This window comes from Taudactylus pleione, unplaced genomic scaffold (assembly GCF_031769625.1).
Source record: "Taudactylus pleione unplaced genomic scaffold, aTauple2 ptg000066l, whole genome shotgun sequence".
In the NCBI taxonomy this organism is placed as follows: Eukaryota; Metazoa; Chordata; class Amphibia; order Anura; family Myobatrachidae; genus Taudactylus; species Taudactylus pleione.
In genome coordinates this window covers 9,418,504-9,442,420 of record NW_028284468.1, presented here as the reverse complement: position 1 = coordinate 9,442,420, position 23,917 = coordinate 9,418,504, and the positions used below count along the sequence as shown (strand labels likewise).

The window sequence follows — 23,917 nt, the reverse complement described above, 5'->3', positions numbered from 1 at the left end:
GAAGAAGAATATTTTTATTGTTTGTGTAGCACACTTTGAGGGTGTCACCACCCTTTAACAGACAGACGCACGCTTGTCGCTGCTGCTTTAAGGATGCAGGTGCGGCTACAGCCCACACATTTCACAAAGACCAAAAAAAAAAAAAAGAACAATATTTTAATTGTTTGTGTAGCACACTTTGAGGGTGTCACCACCCTTTAACAGACAGACGCACGCTTGTCGCTGCTGCTTTAAGGATGCAGGTGCGGCTACAGCCCACACAATTCACAAAGACAGAAAAAAGAACAATATTTTAATTGTTTGTGTAGCACACTTTGAGGGTGTCACCACCCTTTAACAGACAGACGCACGCTTGTCGCTGCTGCTTTAAGGATGCAGGTGCGGCTACAGCCCACACAATTCACAAAGACAGAAAAAAAAAGAACAATATTTTAATTGTTTGTGTAGCACACTTTGAGGGTGTCACCACCCTTTAACAGACAGACGCACGCTTGTCGCTGCTGCTTTGAGGATGCAGGTGGAATCTAGATGGGATTTGGAACCGAGGACACACTACCTCCATCAATTGTCTAAATCCCACTGCACTAATGTCGGATACCGGACGCACGTCTAACACCAACATAGCAGTCAAGGCCTCAGTTATACGTTTTGCTTCAGGATGACTGCTGTCGTACTTCATCCTCATCGCTAGGGACTGTTGGAGGGTCAATTGTTTAGTAAAAGTAGTGATGTTCCTACTTCCTCTCTGGGATGATGAACAACTCCCAGCAGCAGCAACAGCACTAGGAGGAAGTGGTTCTTGATCTTTCCCTATTTTATTTTTATCGGAGAAAGTTTGGTCCTCCATTTATGTTATATTGATATATATATACGTGCGGCTAAAGCGCACACAAACACAGAAAATATTTTTTTATTTTTGCTGGAGAGTAGTGCACTTTGTGGGTTACACCACCCTTTAAGAAATGAGCCAGCCGGCTCTTTACTTATGGGACACAGGCGCACGCTTGGCGCTGCTCCTTTGTTGATGCACGTGCAACCACAGTGCACACAAGTCACAAACACAGAAAATATATTTTTTTTTGGTTTGGAGTGTACTTTGGGGGTTACAGCACCCTTTAACGGTCAAGCCAGCCGGCCCTTTACTTATGACACAGGCGCACGCTTGGCACTACTTTGTTGATGCACGTGCGGCTACTGCGCACACAATTCACAAACACAGAAAATAATATTTTTTTTGGTTTGGACTGGAGTGTACTTTCGGGGGTTACAGCACCCTTTAACGGTGTAGCCAGCCGGCCCTTTACTTATGACACAGGCGCACGCTTGGCACTACTTTGTTGATGCACGTGCGGCTACTGCGCACACAATTCACAAACACAGAAAATAATTTTTTTTTGGTTTGGACTGGAGTGTACTTTGGGGGTTACAGCACCCTTTAACGGTCAAGCCAGCCGGCCCTTTACTTATGACACAGGCGCATGCTTGGCACTACTTTGTTGATGCACGTGCGGCTACTGCGCACACAATTCACAAACACAGAAAATATTTTTTTTTTTGGTTTGGACTGGAGTGTACTTTCGGGGGTTACAGCACCCTTAACGGTCAAGCCAGCCGGCCCTTTACTTATGACACAGGCGCACGCTTGGCACTACTTTGTTGATGCACGTGCGGCTACTGCGCACACAATTCACAAACACAGAAAATAATTTTTTTTTTGGTTTGGACTGGAGTGTACTTTCGGGGGTTACAGCACCCTTAACGGTCAAGCCAGCTGGCCCTTTACTTATGACACAGGCGCACGCTTGGCACTACTTTGTTGATGCATGTGCGGCTACTGCGCACACAATTCACAAACACAGAAAATAATTTTTTTTTTGGTTTAGACTGGAGTGTACTTTGGGGGTTACAGCACCCTTTAACGGTCAAGCCAGCCGGCCCTTTACTTATGACACAGGCGCACGCTTGGCACTACTTTGTTGATGCACATGCGGCTACTGCGCACACAATTCACAAACACAGAAAATAATTTTTTTTTTGGTTTGGACTGGAGTGTACTTTCGGGGGTTACAGCACCCTTTAACGGTCAAGCCAGCCGGCCCTTTACTTATGACACAGGCGCACGCTTGGCACTACTTTGTTGATGCACGTGCGGCTACTGCGCACACAATTCACAAACACAGAAAATAATTTTTTTTTTGGTTTGGACTGGAGTGTACTTTCGGGGGTTACAGCACCCTTAACGGTCAAGCCAGCCGGCCCTTTACTTATGACACAGGCGCACGCTTGGCACTACTTTGTTGATGCACGTGCGGCTACTGCGCACACAATTCACAAACACAGAAAATATATTATTTTTTTAGCACTTGGGGGGAGCACCCCTGATGGACAGAGCACCCCCTGGACAACACTACAGCACCCCTTTAGGACTGGGACACTGCACAGGACTTTGGAGTGGACACAGCCCCTATGGAGAACTGACTGCACAACACAGTCCAGCCAGCCCCTATGGACTTTGAAGTAGTGGACACAGCCCCTATTAACAACAGCAGCACAGCACAACACAGCCAGCCCCTATGGACTTTGAAGTAGTGGACAACAGCAGCACTACACTACACTACACTACACAGCCCTAACTCCCACCCTCCCTCTTCACTGTCCACAGCCGAGTGAGAAAATGGCGCCGACGCGGGTACCTTATATAGGATCCAAAACCCGCGAGACTCGGAAGGCGGGATGATGACGTTTTGCCTCGATTTCAGATCCGAGTCAGGCGGGAAAAGTCGAGCCTGATTCGGCTCGGACTCGGATCGGGGGGGCTCGGGGGGGTTCGGATTTCAGAAATCCGAACCCGCTCACCCCTAGTTTAAACATCACAAAATGAGATGTGAGTTATGTAATAAATATAACCTAGATGACACACTGAAAGGTCTGATTGAGAAATGAAATAAACTTGAATAAGAATATAGAAATGACCCCCAGATGCCCACTTACATAATTATCACTGCAGTGGAATGTTGTGTTTTATATAACTAGTGTTTTGTTTGTTTTGTTTTTCTTTTCTTCTCAAAATGTATATTTATAATATTGCTATATTTCATTTGTATTGTGAAGACATGCTGTGATAGAGTTGTTTTGCTGATGACAATGGAATGCAGGATGTCACAGAAAATGGCTGCCGTGCTGAAATTGAAAGTTTGCTTGTGAATGAAATGGGCCCATATGTATGTGATAAAGGAGAGTCAAATGAACTTGTGAGAAAGTAGAATTGTTTGGAACAATTGTGTTGATCAGATGTGACATGTGTGAATGATTGTGCATAGTGAAGGTGTACTAGGGAATTGTGGAGAAGTTGTGCAGGAATTGAAAGGGTTAATGTGTTAGGGATGTGCGCCGGACCATTTTTGCCGGATTTGGATTTGGTTCTAATTCATCGTCCGGCTTTGGATTTGGATTTGCCAAACTAAGGTGACTTAGATTTGGATTTGGATTTTTTACAAAAATTGGCAAAAAAAGCTAAAATGACATAAATTGGGCTTTTTTTTTCTTCCTAGAGTGTTATTAACCTCAATAACATTAATTTCCAGTCATTTACAGTCAATTTAGACCACCTCACAGCTTAAATTATAGTTTTCACCATTATTGGCCAAAGGTTGCAGTGAGCTGACTGGTTACCAAGCGTCAGAGCAGCAGCGCAGTATCACAGACACCACAGTTTAAAGCACATCTATGAAACATTGCCACACAGCAGTGGCAGAAATAAAAGGTAGTGCAAGATGGAATTGTCCTTGGGCCCTCCCACCCACCCTTATGATGGATCTTAAAAAGGACATGCAAACTTTAACAAACCAAGCATTTCAGCGACAGGTACTGACTCTTTGTGGCTGAAGTGCTTGGTTTGTTTGGGCCCCCACAAAAAAATCTACCAATCTACTAAAGGCAACAGGTTTACAGTGGCAAGATGTCACCATCATTGCCATCCTCACCCTCATCAGTGTGTACATCATCCGATTCCTCACACAATATTAATTCATCCCCGCTGGAATCCACCATTACAGAAGACTCTGTATTGTGACGTGATTAGCGGGAAAGGTTTTCCTCATGAAATTTCCAGTTCATTTTAATGAACATCATTTTTTCTACATTTTATGGAAGTAGCCTCCTACGTCGTTCGCTCACAAGGTTCCCGGCTTTATTGAAAACTCTTTCCGAGTACACACTGGAGGGTGGGCAGCTTAAGTAATGCAAAGCCAATTTATACAAGGGTCTCCAAATTGCCTTTTTTTTCTTCCAATATTCGAAGGGACTCTGTGACATGTCTACTTGTACGGTGTCCTGAAAATAATCCTCCACCATTCTTTGGATGGTAATCGTATCAGATGGAGTTACGGTAGAGGTGTCACTGGTGTTGGGCAAATCTTTTAGACCCGACCAGATGTCAATATGTTGACTTGACTTATCAGTATCACCACTGGGTCTTTTGGAAAAGGTGAATTTTTTTCTGGCTGCTGTTGGAGAAACCAAAGGAGGAGACGTCATCGTAGTGCCATGTGTCACTTCAGCTGCCAACTTGCTCACCAGGAGCGCTTTGGTTCTTTTAAGATCTGGGTCAGTTGTAAAGAAAGACACAGCATACGACTTGAACCTAGGATCAAGCATGGTTGCTAAAATATAATGATCAGATTTCAAGATCTTGGCCACCCGTGGATCCTGGCGAAGCAAACAAAGGACTTGATCTATCAGTCCAGCATACTTTGCGGAATCACTTTGTTTAATCTCATCCTTCAATTTCTCCAGCTGCTTTTCCAAAAGCGAAATCAGGGGAATCACCTTAATCAAGCTAGCAGTGTCAGCACTCACTTCACATGTGGCAACTTCAAATGGTTTGAGCACCTTGCATAAGACAGATAGTACTTTCCACTGTGCTGGGCTAAGGTACATTCCCCCTCCTCTCCCAATGTCATGGCTTGTCGTATAGCTATGGATGGCTTTTTGCTGCTCCTCCATCCGCTGAAGCATATACAGGGTTGAGTTCCACCTCGTTACCACTTCTTGCTTCAGTTGATGGCAGGGCAAATTAAACTTCTCTTGCAGGTGCTGCAATCTCCTGCATGCTGTTGCTGAATGCCGAAAATGTCCCAAAATTTTTCGGGCCACAGACAGCATCTCCTGCACGCCCCTGTCGTTTTTAAAAAACCCTGCACCACTAAGTTGATTGCGTGAGCAAAACAGGGGATGCGTTGGAATTCACCCAGCTGTAATGCTTTCACTATATTTGTAGCTTTGTCAGAAATCACAAGTTCTGAGGAGAGTCCAAGTGGGGTAAGCCATGTTTCTATGACATCTCTTAGTTTTTCTAAGAGGTTGTCAGCGGTATGCCTCTTATTAAATCCGGTGATGCACAGAGTTGCCTGCCTCTGAATGAGCTGGTGTTGTTTGTTAGATACTGCTGCTGCTGAAGGCGATTCACCCACCCAGTGGGCCATCACAGTCATGTAATCTTTAGTTTGTCCACTACCGCTTGTCCACATATCTGTGGTTAAGTGGACAGCGGGTACAATAGCATTTTGCAGACCAATAATTAGGTTCTGTTTAACAGTCAATTGTTTTTTTGGTATACTGCTAGTAGTCTTCTTGGTCCACTTCTGGGATGAAGATCCACCAGCAGCAGCAGGCCTAGCGCTCAAAGATTCAGTTTCTTCTGAGGTGTCCTGGGAAGTGGAGAAGCCACCGTGACTTAGCATTAACAAATTGGATGCTGGACTACCACTGATCATTCCTGAGGATATTGAGGAGGAAAGTGCTGTCGGCGGAGATTGCAGGTGCTGGGATTTAGTAGAGAGAGGCATCTAGCTAATGCTGGACTGCTTGTTGTTATTTTTTTAGCAGTAGTTTCTGTTATCAAACACCTGTCATGAGCTCGATGCAGATGACGTAATAGCGTGGAAGTTCCTAGATGCTTAACGTCCCTACCTCTACTAACTGTGGTCCCACAGAGGCTACAAATGGCTTGACAAACGTTGTCAGGGTTTGGGTAAAAGTAATTCCACACAAAAGATGTGGATTTGTTGGTTATATGCCCAAGCATGGCAATGGCCTTCTTATCTTGGCCAAGAGCTGCTTCCACTGGTGCCTGACTTATACAAATAATATCCTCATCCTCAACATCCTCATTAGTGCCAGTGTCAGATGCACATATATTCCTCTCACCCTCTTGCAATTCCTCAGTGGCTTCCTCAATTTCTAAGGCCTTGGCAATACTGCTCATCCCCACAACTACAGATGGAAAAGAAACTATGGAGGGCTGCTTCTCTGAAAGGTCAGGCTTACACATAGCAATGCCACTCGTGGACCTACTTAGACTCTCCTCAGGGATTTCTGACATTTGTGTTTCAAAAAACACAGTTTGATCTACTGCCTTATTGGTTTTAAATTTTTTTACACTTCTATAGTCAGATTGAAAAGGTCTTTTATCGTCATGAGAGTCACAAGATGCCTCACTGACAGTTGCAGAACCACCACTCAGAAATAAAGGGCAAAGCCTGAGTCTTTCCTTGCCGCTACATGTGGTGAATGGTATGTTGCCAATTTTCTGTTTCTCTGCAATAGTAGTAGTCTTTAGAGGTTTTTTTTTTGTCTTTACCCCTGTGAAATCTCGATTTTTTGATTTCAGGTTCCCTACGTTTTTAAAGCCTCTACGCCCTTGAGCATTAGCTTTAGATGAAAGTGATGGACTTCCAGCCACTGCAATGCTAGCATTTGCTTGTTGTTTCTGCTCTAATCTCGGTTCATTCTCGTGATCCATTCTAATTTATCACTTTGAACTGGAGTCACGGAGCTTGTATAATACACACAGTGGGCTATGCTCTGTCACAAAGCTTGTATAATACACTCAGTGAGCTATGCCCTGTTACGGAGCTTGTATACACACAGTGGGCTATGCCCTGTCACGGAGCTTGTATAATACACACAGTGGGCTATGCCCTGTCACGGAGCTTGTATAATACACACAGTGGGCTTATACCCTGTCACAGAGCTTGTATAATACACTCAGTGGGCTTATACCCTGTCACGGAGCTTGTATAATACACTCAGTGGGCTTATGCCCTGACACGGAGCTTGTATAATACACACAGTGGGCTATGCCCTGTCACGGAGCTTGTATAATACACACAGTGGGCTTATGCCCTGTCACGGAGCTTGTATAATACACATAGTGGGCTTATGCCCTGTCACAGAGCTTGTATACATACAGTGGGCTATGCCCTGTCACGGAGCTTATATACACACAGTGGGCTATGCCCTGTCACGGAGTTTGTATAATACACACAGTGGGCTATGCCCTGTCACGGAGCTTGTATACACTCAGTGGGCTTATGCCCTTTCACAGAGCTTGTATAATACACACAGTGGGCTATGCCCTTTCACGGAGCTTGTATACACTCAGTGGGTTTATGCCCTGCCACGGAGCTTGTATACACTCAGCGGGCTTATGCCCTTTCACGGAGCTTGTATAATACACTCAGTGGGCTATGCCCTGTCACGGAGCTTGTATAATACACACAGTGGGCTTATGCCCTTTCACGGAGCTTGTATACATACAGTGGGCTATGCCCTGTCATGGAGCTTGTATAATACACACAGTAGGCTATGCCCTGTCACGGAGCTTGTATACACACAGTGGGCTATGCTCTGTCACGGAGCTTGTATAATACACACAGTGGGCTATGCCCTTTCACGGAGCTTGTATACACACAGTGGGCTATGCCCTGTCATGGAGCTTGTATAATACACACAGTGGGCTATGCCCTGTCATGGAGCTTGTATAATACACACAGTGGGCTATGCCCTGTCACGGAGTTTGTATACACTCAGTGGGCTTATGCCCTGTCACGGAGCTTGTATAATACACTCAGTGGGCTATGCCCTGTCACGGAGCTTGTATAATACACACAGTGGGCTATGCCCTGTCACGGAGCTTGTATAATACACACAGTGGGCTATGCTCTGTCACGGAGCTTGTATACACACAGTGGGCTATGCCCTATCATGGAGCTTATATACACACAGTGGGCTATGCCCTGTCACAGAGCTTGTATAATACACACAGTGGGCTATGCCCTGTCACGGAGCTTGTATAATACACACAGTGGGCTATGCCCTGTCACGGAGCTTGTATACACACAGTGGGCTATGTCCTGTCACGGAGCTTGTATAATACACAGAGTGGGCTTATGCCCTTTCACAGAGCTTGTATAATACACACAGTGGGCTTATTCCCTTTCACGGAGCTTGTATACACACAGTGGGCTATGGGCCTGATTCAGAGCTGAACGCTCTGACCAGAGCGCTCGCTCTGAATCAGGGCCCTCCTACCTTTTTTTGGAGCGTCCTCATGGACGCTCGCATAGCTGTGGGTTACCACCCACAGCTTATGCGAGCGTCCATGATGATGGTCGCGATGGTCTTGACCATCGCGACCATCCAGCTTGCGACGAGACCCTGCGGTAGGGTCTCGCTTCCGCAAGCCCAGGAGTGATTTTGGCTCTATCAGAACCAAAGTCACTCCCACTGACATCATTACTGATGTCAGTGGGGCCGGCTTCAGATGGTAGGCGTTCCCATGGTAACGCCTCTGTCTGGCAGCCACGCCCCCGGTACGCCCACCAAAGGGGGCATGCTGTCAATCAACATCGACAGCACGCCCCCTTTGGTGTGAGATCCGGAGCGATGGAGAGCCCGTTGCTCGCCGGGTCTCGCGCATGCGCACGACGGAGCTCCCTCCGTCGTGCGCATGTGCAGTGGGGGAACATTGACCCGCTTGAGAGCGTACTGCCGCTCACGAGCGGGTCTGAATGACCCCCTATGTCCTGTCACGGAGCTTGTATACACTCAGTGGGCTTATGCCCAGTCACGGAGCACACACAGTGGGCTCATGCCGAGTAAAGTCACAGAGGTTATTTTTTATATGATTTTGTTATATTGATAATAATATATATAATTATATATTACTGCCACCGGCAATAACACTGCCTACTCTCTCTAACTCTAGTTTCACTCAAGTCCACTCTCCTCTATTCTCTAACTAATCTAACACTAGCACAGCGCACTAACTACTACACGTGACTGTCACACAAAATGGCGCCGATTGCCGGGCGCCGCGCCTTTTATAGAGGCCGAACGTCACCCGAGTTTCGCGAGGTCTCGCGAGAATCCGACGCCGGCCGGGTGACGTTCGGCCTCGAGGTGGAATCCGAGTCAGGCGGGAACACCCGATCTTGCATTCGGGTGGACTCAGATTCCACTAGTGTTAGTGCGAGTGAGTTGTCATTTTTCATGGGGACGCCCATAAATAAAAATTGGCATTGCAAGATAGGAAAAAGGATTGATTTTGAATGCATTAATAACAAAATGCTTTGTTTGATATTTTCTATATTGTTTCTGTAACTTGTGAGATCAAGAGAATGCAGACAAACTTTAATTCTAAAAAAAACAGTAATTATATTTGATTACTGCAGAAGGGATTAATAGTAAAAGTAATTTCCCTAACAAAATGTTTTATCAGTTCAGTTCATGATTTCTTTAAACTGTTGAATGATGCATGCTTACAGATTAAGATGTTAATTGCTTTAGACCAGGGAAGGGGAACCTAAGGCCCGGGGGCCTTATAAGGCCCCCGGAATCATTTGGTCTGGCCCTCTGAGCTTTCTGTGCTAGCCTCATCTGGCTAGCAGGGTGCCTAGAATGGCACCCTGCAGCCAGAATCTGCAGCAGTGCCACCTGGAGTGTCCTTAGGACGCTTCAGACGGTCACACCGCTGCCCTTACAGCTCCCCATAGCATTCTCAGGATGCTCCAGCATTACTGTAATCAGCGGCAATTGTGGCCCCGCCCTGTGTGACATCACATGGAGGGGGCGTGGACTGCACTGGGCCCGCGAACTATGTTATATATATCAAATGGCCCTCAGCAGAAAAAAGATTCCCCACCCCTGTTTTAGACGAATAAGCAGAACATGATTTTACAAAGAATATAGGTAGAATAGGGGCTGTTGTTTAGATATGACTGGACTGAACTAATTAGAAGTAGCCCAGAAATGCATATTGCCAATGCAATTGCGCAGTTCATTTAGCTTTATAGAAAACAAAAATCCAATAATCCACTCCAGATGTTCCAAGTTCTGGAGTGTAAGGGAATGTGGTAACCCGTTATAGAAGCCTCAGTTGTATAATATCATGAGAAACTGTTAAAAAAGACACAGATCAAGGGATTGATGGATTGATAGGTACTCTCACCCTTGGAAATGTCAGGATGTTGAAACTCATTTTGTTTATAGACATGCAACTAGAATTACACTGACACTACTTAAAACATGCCAGACATTTTCTGTATGCTTCTGACTGATTTGGTTAAGATACTCAGATCAGTATTAAAGAATATTAGGATTAAGTAAGATTAACAGAAATAACTCTTGCTCCAAAGCCCCAGGCTGGCTTGGCCGAGAGGTTGTGTCTGGACCTCAAGGGGGAAAGGAAACAAGTCATACAAAAAGTGCCTGTACTAAAGATATTTAAACAATTGAGAGGATTTTTAGGTCTTTTTGTATATTGTATTGTATTTACAAGGTGATAGACAGCAGGGATCATTGATATTCACAGAACAGCATGAATTTAAAAGTACTGTAACTTAGTTCTTGTGTTAGCTCTGCTATATTACAGCAGTTAGTTAAGATTGAATCCAGATGTCACTTCATTTAAAGGATTCAAAAAGGGGGAGGAAGTCTAATGTGGGGGAATGAAGCTGGCATATGAGAGAAGATCTAGCAGCACAGCATATGCAAATTGTAAGGGTCTGAGCCTGCAAATCCCTAATACTGTATGTAGTTCAGCTAGCAACCACAGGAGACTAGTGAGACACAGGAAGATGAAAATTATAATTACTTTCTTTTATTTTTCATATTTCTTTAATGATAATGATTGTGTTGAATTAATTAAATCTTTTTCGATAAGTCATGTTATTGTAAATTATAGATTATACATAGTTTGTATTAGATTTTTTGTTTGCTGCTTTTCAAATGCCGTCAAACTTGGTTTTAAGTAAAGTCAAAAGCACATATCAGAGAATATATCCCAGAAGAAGCAATGCTCCAGCAAACCAAGTTGGCCAAATAGGCTGCAGTAATATACCTACCTGATACTGGCGACCAGAAACATTGAACCTGATTTTGTTAAAAGTTGCAGTTACAGGTTCCTCAGACTAAGAAGTAATAAATTAGAAAGACTAGGAGGGTCATTCAGACCCGGTCGCAAGCACCGATGTGCTCGCAACCGGGTCAATGGGTGGCCCTGCGCACGCACAGCGGCCGCACTGCGCGTGCGCAAGCCCTGGAGCGAGAGAGAAGCTCTCTACAAAAGGGACAGCTGTCGATGTTGATCGACAGCTCACCCTTTTTTGTAGGCGGGCCGCGGGGGTGGTTTCCAAAATGGAGACTTTCCTTTAGGAACGCCTACCGGTTTGTGGGCGGCCACACTGACATCATCAGTGATGTCAGTGGGGAGTTTCCTGCTCCATCAGAGCAGGAAGCTCCCTGGGGCTTGCGCGTGCCCAGACCCAACCTTAGGGACTGGTCGCAAGCCCCGATGGTCGCGATGGTGATCACCATCGTGACCATCACCCTGGTCGCTAGCTTGCAATCAGGAGACCGCACCAAAAAACCAGAAGCACCTGCCCTCATTCAGAGAGAGCGATCGCTCTTGCGACCGCCTCCGAATGAGGTCTTAGGTGCGCTACTTCGGGTGATGGATGGTTAAGCACCACCTCTGTTTGCCACGTGCACTGTACTCAGTCTGAGCCCAAATACTTCATGGAAGCACTCGTCAGTTTAGACATGCTATGGCAAAAATAGCCAAGAAGTCCCAGGCTCCAGTGCATAAGCCTACCCCTAATCATTGCACAGCCCAGGAAAAGTGATCAAGGTACTAGAAGAAGAAAGAAAGGAGTACCTGACAGATGTTATTCCTTCCAGAAACTAAAGATTGATTTTATATAGTTGGTTAAGTGTTAGGTATGTTCTGTGCTCAGACCTGTTTCAAATTGACTATGGTTTTGAAAGGTAGCAAACACAAATACACAATAGAAACAATCAGAACAATAGGAAAAAGGAAAATAAATTACAGAAGTAATTCGTACATGTGAAGTACTTGAGGTATAGAGAGTGACAAAGGTACACATTTTACTAAAAACATTTTTAGAATGTATCTTGGAGAATCTGAGAATAAATTGGCCCCCCAAGCAATGATTGAGTGTAAAGACTGAACTATACAGTCAAATTGAACAATGAAAAGTTTGTTAGAATGTTTATTTTTTAATATGATTGATAGTCAAGAACAGTCCCAGTGTGAAACGTAGGATGATAGCTTATGGAATACTATTTAGTATAGCTGTTAGAACAAGATGTGATTTCCTACAACAGTTACAATATGAGCATGGTAACTTGATTCAATATGTGATGCATATATAATAGAAATTAACCAAAGTCCACCACTAGGTGTTCTTATATTCTAGAATCTAGATCCCAATTCAGATTGCACCACCTACAAACTGCAACCAGGTGATTGGGTCATGATAAAGAAGCATCTAAGGAAAAGTCCTAGGACCCAGATACAAGGTCCTTATCAAGTTCTCCTAACTACTCTGATGGCAGTAAAGGTGGCAGAAAAGAAAATTTGGATTCGCCTCACACTGCAAGAACTTTATATAAGGGGAGTTGGCGTAATTTATGAATTGATATATATGTTGCTAGGCCCTAAGCCAGACAAAGGCTTGTGAGCATGTACTGTATACTATGCTTCGTTCTTGTTATAGTTTTGATGCTAGTTTTATCAATATCCAGACCGTGTAAAGAATGGTCACAATATAGAAGCTTTAGCCAGACTATTTAATACTGTTACAGATAAAATATTTGATGTGTTTTAAATAATTACTAATGAATTGAAATTCCAGGTGAAGGTTTTGGGACAGTTTAGGCTGATCCTTCAGTATCTCACAGATACACAGGGAAGTATGTGTAAAATAGTGAGCCCTGTTTGCTGTAATTATATAGCTGATAATTTATCTGACCCAATATATGTACACTTAGAGAAAGTTAACAAATTGAATGACCAGTTTAGGAAGATGCATAATGATCCAGAGTATAATATTGCTAGTAATGGATGGTTTACACGGTTGAATATGTCAAGTTGGTTCAAGGGAACAGAAGAATAGTTTTCAGGTATTTTCATGTAAATAGCTAAAGGATTGACATTACTAGTAATCATTTACCTGATTGTCGGGATAGATATATGGCTGATAAGGAAAATACTTACACTTGATTACTGTTCTAGGTTTAAAGCGTCTAAAGAAATATCAAAGACAACTATGATCCTGCTACATGGACATACCCAGAACTTTTGTGCAGTTTGAAAGACAAGAGAACCATTGCTTGGCAGAGACTTATGTGAACAATGTATGGCAATAACTGAAGGCTTTTGCAAGAATACAGATGAAAACAGGGGCGTAACTAGAACTTTTTGGGCCCCATAGCAACATTTTTAAGGGGCCCCCCTAACTTAGGTCTTACACAATAACCACAGTAGTTCCCCTAAAACATTAAATGCCCACTGTAATGGTGCCCCTTATGCAATGCCCACTGTAATGGTGCCCCTTACGCAGTGCCCCCAGTAGTAAGCCCCCTGTAGTTGCCCCCAGTAGTGAGCCCCTTGTAGTTGCCCCCAGTAGTGAGCCCCCTGCAATGCCCCCAGTAGTGGGCCCCTTGTAGCTGCCCCCAGTAGTGAGCCCCCTGTAATGCCCCCAGTAGTGAGCCCCCTGTAATGCCCCAGTAGTGAGCCCCCTGTAATGCCCCCAGTAGTGAGCCCTCAGTAGCTGCCCCCAGTAGTGAGCCCCCAGTAGCTGCCCACAGTAGTGAGCCCCCAGTAGCTGCCCCCAGTAGTGAGCCCCCTGTAATGCCCCCAGTAGTGACCCCCCTGTAGCTGCCCCCAGTAGCGAGATCCCAGTAGCTGCCCCCAGTAGTGAGCCCCCTGTAGCTGCCCCCAATAGTGAGCCCCCTGTAGCTGCCCCCTGTAATGAGCCCCCTGTAGCTGCCCCAGTAGTGAGATCCCAGTAGCTGCCTCTAATCCCGCGCACGCGTACACACACATGCACACAAAAACCATTTACCTTATCCCCGCTCCTGTGAAACCGCCGTTCACCCCGGCGCCCGCTCCTCGGCACTATGGGAGTGACGTCATGATGTCACTCCCATAGTGCTCTGCGGGACCCAGAAGACAGAGCTCACTCCCAAGCTCCGTCCCCGGCGTCCGCTCCTCGTCACCATGGGAGTGACGTCATGACGTCACTCCCATAGTGCACTGCGGGACCCGGAAGATGGAGTGAGCTCCGTCCTCCGGCTGCCGTCGGGCGTTTGAATAGGAGCCGGGCGTCCACTGGTAACACAATCTCAGTGGGCACCCGGCATATGGAGGGTGCAGGGGGTGCAATCGCTGGCCGGCGGGCACCTTAAGCTGCCGGGCCCCATAGCAACCGCACCCCCTGAACCCTCCATAGTTACGCCACTGGATGAAAAGAAGATACAGGACTATAGGAACTGAGGGACTCATCGCCTATGTGGTCTTGAATGGGCACTGCCCCATGCAGCTACCTCGTTAGGAGGGATAGCTTGTTGTGTGAAGTAGGGACCAGAAACGTAGGGGGTGGGCCATGGTTAGGTAAGCTAGAAAGACAATACTATGTAAAATTTGAATCGAAAGGAGAGAATATGTGGAAGTGTAGAAGCCATTTTGGAATAAGAATCCATTTTGTATGCCATGTATGCATGGAGGGTGGGTGCGCAGGACAGGATGGAGTTAATTCATTGTACAGATCCTGTCATATGTGCACAGAAAAGCATATGTACATATATGGTAAGATATGCAATTCCAATGTTTAAACAGCACTATAGTCTCACTGCACATAATGAACAATAGATGTGTTACACCTATAAATGTAAGTTGCTCTGTTAAATAAAGCGGAGAGGAGATGCTTGTGGTTACATATACACATTCGTGTCCGTGTCTCTTTTCACACATGATCATATGTAGCCTTTAGCAAACAAGACCCTGGGGTGACCAAGAAAGGACTAATTCAGTAATCATAGTTATTGTTCAGAGTCAACAGAGCGTCTCTGCCTGATTCAGTGCTACCAAGGCTAACCTTCTAACAGCCACAGCGAAACGCACGTCATTGTCCTGCTGTGTGTCTGATGCCTCCTGTGCAAACTGTGACTACTACATACTGTGTATATATATATATATATATATATATATATATATATATATTTTGGGGGGAGGTGCCAAACTCTAACTTGCCTCCGGGCGACTGTGATGAACTTATGTCCCTGGTCAGGGGTATATACTGTATTAGCACAGTACATATAGAAGTGTATAGTATACAGTCAGGGTATAGTGTGTGTTATGTGACTGTACTGTGTTGGGAATAACCGTATCTTGTTTTTTGGGTTGGGGGCCCAAAACATATTGGGCCCACCACTCACTAGTTCTCCCACTTGTGGTGGGGGGTAGGCTTCCATATGCAGATGCACAGATCTTCCGTGGCCATAAGAAAAAGCGGCCACAGACTCTATAAACATCATAAAATACTTTTAGACAAAATTGGCAAGAAGAGTTTCAGATCTATTTCAGTAATCCTGTAAATTATAATTTATACACTACAGTAAAAAGTATCTGATCTTACATGTTATTTCCATGCCCTCCACCCACTCACAATAATTTCTTTCTTTATCAGGGTCTCTTTAGAATCTTATGCAAACCCTGTTTCTTTAATTTAATTGATTTCATTTGAGCAGTAGATCTCTTATCTACCTTACTGTGTTATAAAGGACTGCAATTCTTTTTTTACTTAAATAGGCAACATCCATTTTTTTATTATATGTTTAGTGCAGATACTATAACACTATTTATTTATATGCTTTCACTTTTACATGGTACTGTAAAAGCTAATTGCTGCTTCATTCTTTTATGTTAGTGAAGAATTTTGTAGAAAAAATATCTGCACATTTGCAATATGCATCAGTGGCCGCGATACAATTCAGCGCAAATCTAAATAGCTCCAGGAGGGAGCTCCTAGGGTGATTCAATTCAGCACGCTGTTACGTCAGAGAATGCTGGTTCTCGCTACTTAACATGGGTGTTTAGTCGCGAGAACCGGCATTCTCTGAATAGGTGCCGGCCGCGAAGTTGTTAGAGCCATGCTAAACGGGCAAACAGTCACACGGCCGGCACTTTTGTTGGATTTCTCCTCGCAGGGGGATGCGAGAAGAAATCATTTAGTCGGACCAAACATCGCGCTGAATTGAATGGCTCTGGGAGCTCCCTCTCGGGGCTATTCCTCATCGCATTGAATTGAATCGCAGCCAATGAGTTTGTTGCATTTTCTGTTGTGAACAAGTAGATGCTGTATTATTCCACAATTACCCAATGTACATTAAATTAGTCCAAATGACTATTCTGACAGCCATCCAACCAGAAACCTCATTCTAAACTAACAAAAAGAAGTAATAAAGGGGTCTATTTACTAAGCAGTGTTAGGAGACAGAGTGAAAAGTGAGAAGAAAGTGATATAGTGCCAGCCAATCAGCTCCCAACTGTCATCTCACAGGCTGTAAAATAACAGTTGGGAGCTGATTAGCTGGCACCTTATTACTTTCTTATCACTTTTCACTCTGTCTCCTAACACTGCTTAGTAAATAGACCCCAGAGTGAGAAGTGATAAGTCTGTGATAAGGTGCCAGCCAATCAGCTCCCAACTGTCATTTTTCAAGCAGAGCCTGTGAGATGGCAGTAGGGAGCTGATTGGCTGGCACCTTATCACAGATTTTTCACTCTGTCTCATAACACTGATTACTAACTAGACCCCAAAGACATCTAATCCAACATATAAATAAAGAGACATTCTCAATATATAAGTGATAATTAGCATATGAATTGTAATAAGTCATTAAAATATTAAAACTAATACGGCATATGTTAAACAGTACTTACTGTTCTGAGTTCAAGTTGAGGAATGATGTAGTGCTGCAACTGAAAGTGAAAGAAGTATATTTTATGATAAGCTAAAAAAACACACCTCAATGTTTTTCATTGTTAATACTGTACAAATATGTCACCTTTCCAATCTTTACAGATGTTCAGACTTCCTTATATTTATATGATGCCAGCATACCCATTCAAGGAGGGACAAATGTTTTTTACCTGGACTTCCCTCTTAAGTTATAATTATCTTCACCTGTGGTGAGACACCTTTCTTATCAATTAACTACAGTAGTTCAACACAGGTGACGGCAATCATAAATTAAGAGAGAAGTCCATTTTGTCCCTCCTGGAATGGTTTATGTTGGGAGGAATGTACCAATAGGTACCCCTGAATTAGCTCTGAATCACCCTGACTGGTACCAGTATCACCCTGACTGGTACTACACTAGCGTCAGGAATGTGATCACCCAGATCGCCAAGTCCTGATGTAATGAGGGCAGAGGTGAATATAATATTCATAATGAATATTCTATCACTCTGCCTGTTGTACAGTACCAAACACCGCTCTACTGCCTCCACCAGTAGAAGTTACCAAGGAGTCACAGCACTCTATCACAATTGTGCAGTCTCTGCGACACAAACTAGCACTCAGTTACTTGGTCTCCCCCTGCATCTTGCATACAATAGTAGTTATAGAGTAACCTTAGTGCTTCCTCAAACACTGAGTTCTGGAGAATATATGAAAATAGACTAATAATGGAACACTTTATTTACAAAGAGGGAGTACGATGCTTGGCTACTGTACATAAATGATGGAAATAGAAAGGGTTACAGATTACATAAACAAACATGTGATGACCTTTCAAAATAAAATGTAAAAACTTACACAGCATTAACCATGGCTTATTCTGGGTGTGAGGGGAGGGGCACAGCAGGAATTCAGGTCCAGGCTTCAACTTAGAATTGATCCCCCAAGTCTGACCCTGAACAAATTGTTCCCATACCAACTCCCCCCTCCAATAGTGGTGCCATTACGTAGGCTTTGGTGACTAGCTGACTTAACTAGCTGAATTGTCACTTAACAGGCAATTTTTTTTTTTACAAAACTGGTCAGAAATTGCCGGGTCCACAGGAGAGCCCAGGGAGTCAGAGGAGATCCATTCTGCAGACATAGACCCTATTTTATTCCTTCCTTGCAAGTCACTAAAAAACATCAAATCTACATATACAGTGGGCCTGATTCAGAGCTGAACGCTCTGACCAGAGCGCTCGCTCTGAATCAGGGCCCTCCTACCTGTTTTTGGAGCGTCCTCATGGACGCTCGCATAGCTGTGGGTTACCACCCACAGCTATAGCGAGCGTCCATGATGATGGTCGCGATGGTCAAGACCATCGCGACCATCGGGCTTGCGACGAGACCCTGCGGTACGGTCTCACTGCCGCAAGCCCAGGAGTGATTTTGGCTCTATCAGAGCCAAAATCACTCCCACTGACATCACTAGTGATGTCAGTGGGGCCGGACTCAGACGGTAGGCGTTCCCATGGGAACGCCTCCGTCTGGCACCCATGCCCCCCGAACGCCCACCAAAGGGGGCGTGCTGTCACTCACCATCGACAGCACGCCCCCTTTGGTGCGAGACCCCGAGCGACGTATTCCTCGTCGCTCGCCGGGTCTCATGCATGCGCACGACGGAGCTCCCTCCATCGTGCGCATGCGCATTCGCCCAACATCGACCCGCTAGCGAGCGACCTTCGCTCGCGAGCGGGTCTGAATGACCCCCTGTGTTTTTTATTTTAATTAATAACAGAGCTAATAATGACATTTTGAAAGGCACTGCTGGGTTATATGTAATTATCAGCACATTATCATACTCAGGAAACACTGCACTGTAGGATGTAGTCAAAACATTGACAATATCAACATTCATAATGTCTACAAAACAATGTCGACAATTAGACTGTTGACATTGTTCAAATGTCAACAGGTGACATGTTGACATTCTCACACTATCGACAGGTGATGTGTTGACATTCTCACAATGTCGACCGGTGCACAATAGGTTTATAGGCTTAGGCTGCAATTCGGCTGTGGAAAGAGATTAGGATTACGCTGTGGGGTTAGACGCACAGCATTTTAAAAGAATATAGCACATCTAGAAAACATACTGCAGTGGCAGATTGGATGGCAGTTTAATATAAAACTATACAATGCTATAGAATGTTTTCATTAATCAAGAACTAGATCAGAGGCTCAAGGCCAGTACAGGGAGATTCAGGTATAATATTTAATACTATTCATGTAATGGAAGCCAGGTAAAGGATTGATTGATTGATTGATTGATTATACAATCAGAGAAGCAGAAAAACAGACATGGGCTTCGCAAACATGTAGTGTGGAAACCAGGTAAAAAATACAATTGACTGATTTGATTGATTAATTGATTAAATTAACTATGAAAAAGCAAATCAGAAAAATGGAAAGCATTACTTTAAAACAAGCATCCAAAATCCCAATGAGGTTGATTGATTGATTTATTCATTCATTGGTGTTAAAAATTTAACTATTAAAAAATCAAAAAGCAAATCAGAGAAATTGAAAGCGTTGTTACAAAACAAGCATCCAAAATCCCAATGAGGTTAATTGATTGATTAATTGATTGATTAACTGATTAGAGTTAATAACCTCTTTCTCTCTCTCTTTTTATATATATTGTGTTAGTTTAACCAAAGACGGCGATAGTGAGTCATGGATTCTGTGTGGGCTTGGAGGGATCTGCCCACACAGAGTAGTTAAAGTAAGTGTGAGGGCTAATGAGGCAGACCTACAGTCAGGCTGCATTGTGGAATCAGTCCAAGGAGGACTGGAAACTACAGAGCCAAGTGTGCCTGGAGGCCATTGGGGGCCAGGGGTCCTGAGCTCAGACCTGCAAGAGGCATGGAGGACTGCAGGACATTGAAGCAGATATTCTGCAGGCTGAGGAAGCCACATATACCAGCCACTAAGGCTGAACTGTGTTTTGTGAAGCTGTGGCAGCAAAGCCAGGCTGGACCTGGCGATAGACCTGCAAAGAAGCAAATAGAGACTTTATTTGCAGACTAGCAGCCCAAATGTAGTCGAGGCAAAGAAGTGAGTCAATGCCTGAATGGGGGCCAGGCGTTTGTTGTTTTTTTCTACAGTAGGCTGACAGTAAAGCACCTTTCTTTTATTTACACTTAAAAAGATGTGTGGACCCCGATTGAGCACCTTAGACACTGCACCACTGATACCCATCCACCAGCTAATTACCCCAAGTCATCACAATATATATATATATATATATATATATATATATATATATAGGATATTTGTTCATGCGCAAATAGTTCACTGTTTTTTTCCAAAACAATAGTCCAGTCCCAAAATAGCGTACACTCGTAACTATGGGCAACAGAATTCAGTTAATGGAAAAGGAGAGCACACTTATAAGTAATTTCTAAAAACACTTTACTTTTCCAGCAGGAAAATCAATGCTGGGACCTGCGTCTGATGTCGCCGCGTCCACAGTAAGGTAAGCCACTTCCAACGCATTTTGTCACTATTGGGACTTCATCAGGGGTTCAGCAATGGCATCTTGCTTGGTGAGCGTGAATACAGGCCATGCCGGTTGAGTGCATTACTTATTGTTTTCTTTGAAACAATTCTACCTGATAATTCCAGGTCTTTCTGAAGCTCTCCACAAGTGTTCCTTGGCTCTTGGACAACTCTTCTGATAATTATTTTCACTCCTCTGTCAGAAATCTTGCGAGGAGTTCCTGGTCTTGGCCGGTTTATGGTGAAATGATGTTCTTTCTACTTCTGGGTTATGGCCCCAACAGTGCTCACTGGAACATTCAGAAGTTTAGAAATCCTTCTGTAACCAATGCCATCTGTATGTTTTGCAACAATAAGGTTGATAATGAGACACCTTTTTATAGGCCATCAGTTGGGACTGAACCAGCTTATATTAATTTGCACTGAAAAGGGTCAGGATTGCTTTCTAAAAACTGATAGATTTCAGCTGGTGTCTTGGATTTCCATGCCTTTTTGCAACTCCCTTTCTTCATGTGTCAAGTACTTTTTCCCAGTGTCATTTCACATTATTACACATAACTCACCCCAGAAACACCACACCAACAGTGAAGTTTCCAGGTGGGAACATCATGGTGTGGGACTGTTTTTCAGCATACGTTACTGGCATACATAATGTGATTGAAGGAAGGATGAATGGAAAAATTTACAGAGACATTCTTGATAATCTACTGCCATCTACCAGGATGCTGAAGATGAAACGAGGGTGGACGTTTCAGCAAGTCAATGATCCTAAACACACAGCCGAGGACACTCTCAATTGGTTTCAGAGAAAGAAAATAAAGCTGCTAGAATGGCCCAGCCAATCACCTGGCTTGAAAATCTATGGAAAGAACTAAAGATCAGAGGGCCTGATTCAGAGCCGCTCGCAAAAAGCGAGTGCTCGCTCTGAATCAGGGCGGCCCTTTTTTTTTTTAAACCGGCCTTCTGGCCACTCGCTAAGCTGTGGGTGACCACCCACAGCTTTTGCAAGTGGCCAGGTGATGGTCGCGATGCGACGAGACCCTTATGGTAGAGTCTCATCTGCTGCAAGCGCCAGTGAGCTTCCTGCTCTAATAGAGCAAGATGCTCACTACTGACATCAAGAGTGATGTCAATAGGGCCGCCTTCAAACGGCAGGCGTTTCTTCGGGAATGCCTCCATTTGGCCAGCCACCCCCCCTCCCCGCCTACAAAACAAGGCGAGCTGTTGATCAACATCGACAGCCGCCCCGTTTGTAGTGAGCCCCGAAGCGACTGAATTTCTCACTCACTCTGGGGCTTGCGCATGCGCATGTGGCATGTGCGCAGTGCCCCACCATTGACCCGCTTGCGAGCGCATAGCGCTTGCTAGCGGGTCTGAATCAGGCCCAGAGTTCATAGAAGAAGCCAATGGAACCTTCAAGATGTGAAGACTGTTTGTGTGGAAGAATGGGCCAAAATCACACCTGAGCAATGCATGCGACTAGTTTCTCCTTACAGGAGGCGTCTTGAAGCTGTCATTACCAACAAAGGCTTTTGTACGAAGTACTAAATAAATTTCAGTAAGCGTGTTCAATTCTTTTTCCCTTTGTCATTTCATATTATTACAAATAACTTAATTTATGGACATCTATGGTTTGATTTCTTTGCATGTGTGGATTGCAATGTTGCTGACATTTCATTACAATAGCCCCATTACAAATATATTTACTGAGAAAAATTTTGAGGTGTTCAATACTTATTTTACACTTGTTGTCAAGCACGCCAACTACTTCAATCTAAAAAATAATTAAAAAAACAAGGGCGCCTCCTACTGCAATAACCATGAAAACACACCAAAAATGTGTGAAGAGGACTATAAGTGAACCTTTACCATGTGTATAACATTATAACCATTTATCTCAAGTCCTTTGTGAAGATCCTCATAGGGTCACTGACATCAGTAGCATTTTTCACAGTTTTAATAGGAATCCACAATCCATAAAAACATAAAAATAAACATACATAGTATACCACTCGTACATTAGAGATCATAAGACTTAGCTTATCTGAGAATCAGCATACAGCACAGTACCCATCGCGTTTCGTCCAGGTGGAACTCTGTACTCTCCTCTAGACTTCCTACCCGTGAGCCAATCAGTGACTATTTTAGTGAAGCAGTTACAGAAAAAAATAAAATTTTCCACCAAGTTGAAGTAGTGTAGCTGCTCATTGTGCTGAAACAGCAAAGTGAGAGCCAATCAGAGCTAGCAACGTGTCCTGTTGCTTAACAGCAGCATAGAGAGAGGAGAGAGTCAGGTACTGAGCAGGTTCATGTCTAAGGCAGACAGAGGGCCTGATTCAGATTTAGGAATAGAGTAAGAAAAAGCAAGTAACCGTGCATCTTGGTAAAACCATGCTGCAATTCAGGTGGGGCAGATTTAAAATGTGCAGGGAAATTTAGATTTGGGAGGGGTGTGTCCAAAGTGAAATCTTAATTCCAGTTTAAAAATAAAATAGAAGTCATCCAGCTTCACTCCCTCTCTTACTATTTCCCGTTATAACATTTGGAACACTTGGAGATAGCAGCTAGTAGAGATGTTTTCGATCCCAGAGGTAGACTCTATTCCTTCTAGCAATTTAGAGATGTGCATAATATTCCTAATCCTCAATTTTTCTTGTACCTGCAAGTTTGACATTATATATTCAGGAAATTACCCCCCAATTCCCACAATTTACCTATAGCCCAGTGTCCTCTGCAATCCTTTTCTCGCACTCTTTAGCACAACTAAGTTTAAGCTACACGACGGCAGCTGCTGATTGTCCACCTTCTCCTGGCCCGGCAGCTGTTGCTGATGTGTGCCCACCATCTCCTTTTCCTTCCAGCCCAGGGTCGGCTGCAATGTGCCCAGCGACCTCCCCCTTCTCCTCCTATATTTATATATATATAAGAAGAAATGTCAGATGGCACTCACAGGGCTTCACTTCAGGTAGTGAAAAGAAATAAGGAGACGCTACTCCTAATGCAGATTAACGTTTCAATTGTATTTTCATCTTTCCTCAGAATCAAGTTCTATAACACATAAAAGCTTACCTTTATAGTGATCCCATCACCATGCCGCGCTGGACCCAGCTGGCAACGTGTGCTCCCTAGTGCCTCCTGTTCATGGGGGGTTGCCTAGCAACGGTTGCAACACCCTAGTGCAATTATACAAAAGCAACAACAGTGACAAGTCAGCAACCTCTATAGAGTGGATACATTCATCAAAAAGTCACTTTACTCCTATATTT

At 44.1% G+C, this 23,917-nt stretch overlaps 1 protein-coding gene across 4 annotated transcripts in view; it reads right to left on the bottom strand.

Annotated features, from left to right (window-relative positions):
• LOC148534437 (apolipoprotein L3-like) overlaps positions 1 to 17,147 on the bottom strand; it is a 109,160-nt gene extending 92,013 nt beyond the window's left edge. For 3 of the 4 annotated variants that reach the window (XM_088466857.1, XM_088466856.1, XM_088466858.1), the window contains exon 1: positions 17,090 to 17,147. The gene's annotated coding sequence lies outside the window, so the exon portion shown is untranslated. The remainder of the gene's footprint in view (positions 1 to 17,089) is intronic. The other variant, XM_088466854.1, reaches the window with a different exon arrangement.
• Positions 17,148 to 23,917: the final 6,770 nt, after the last annotated feature.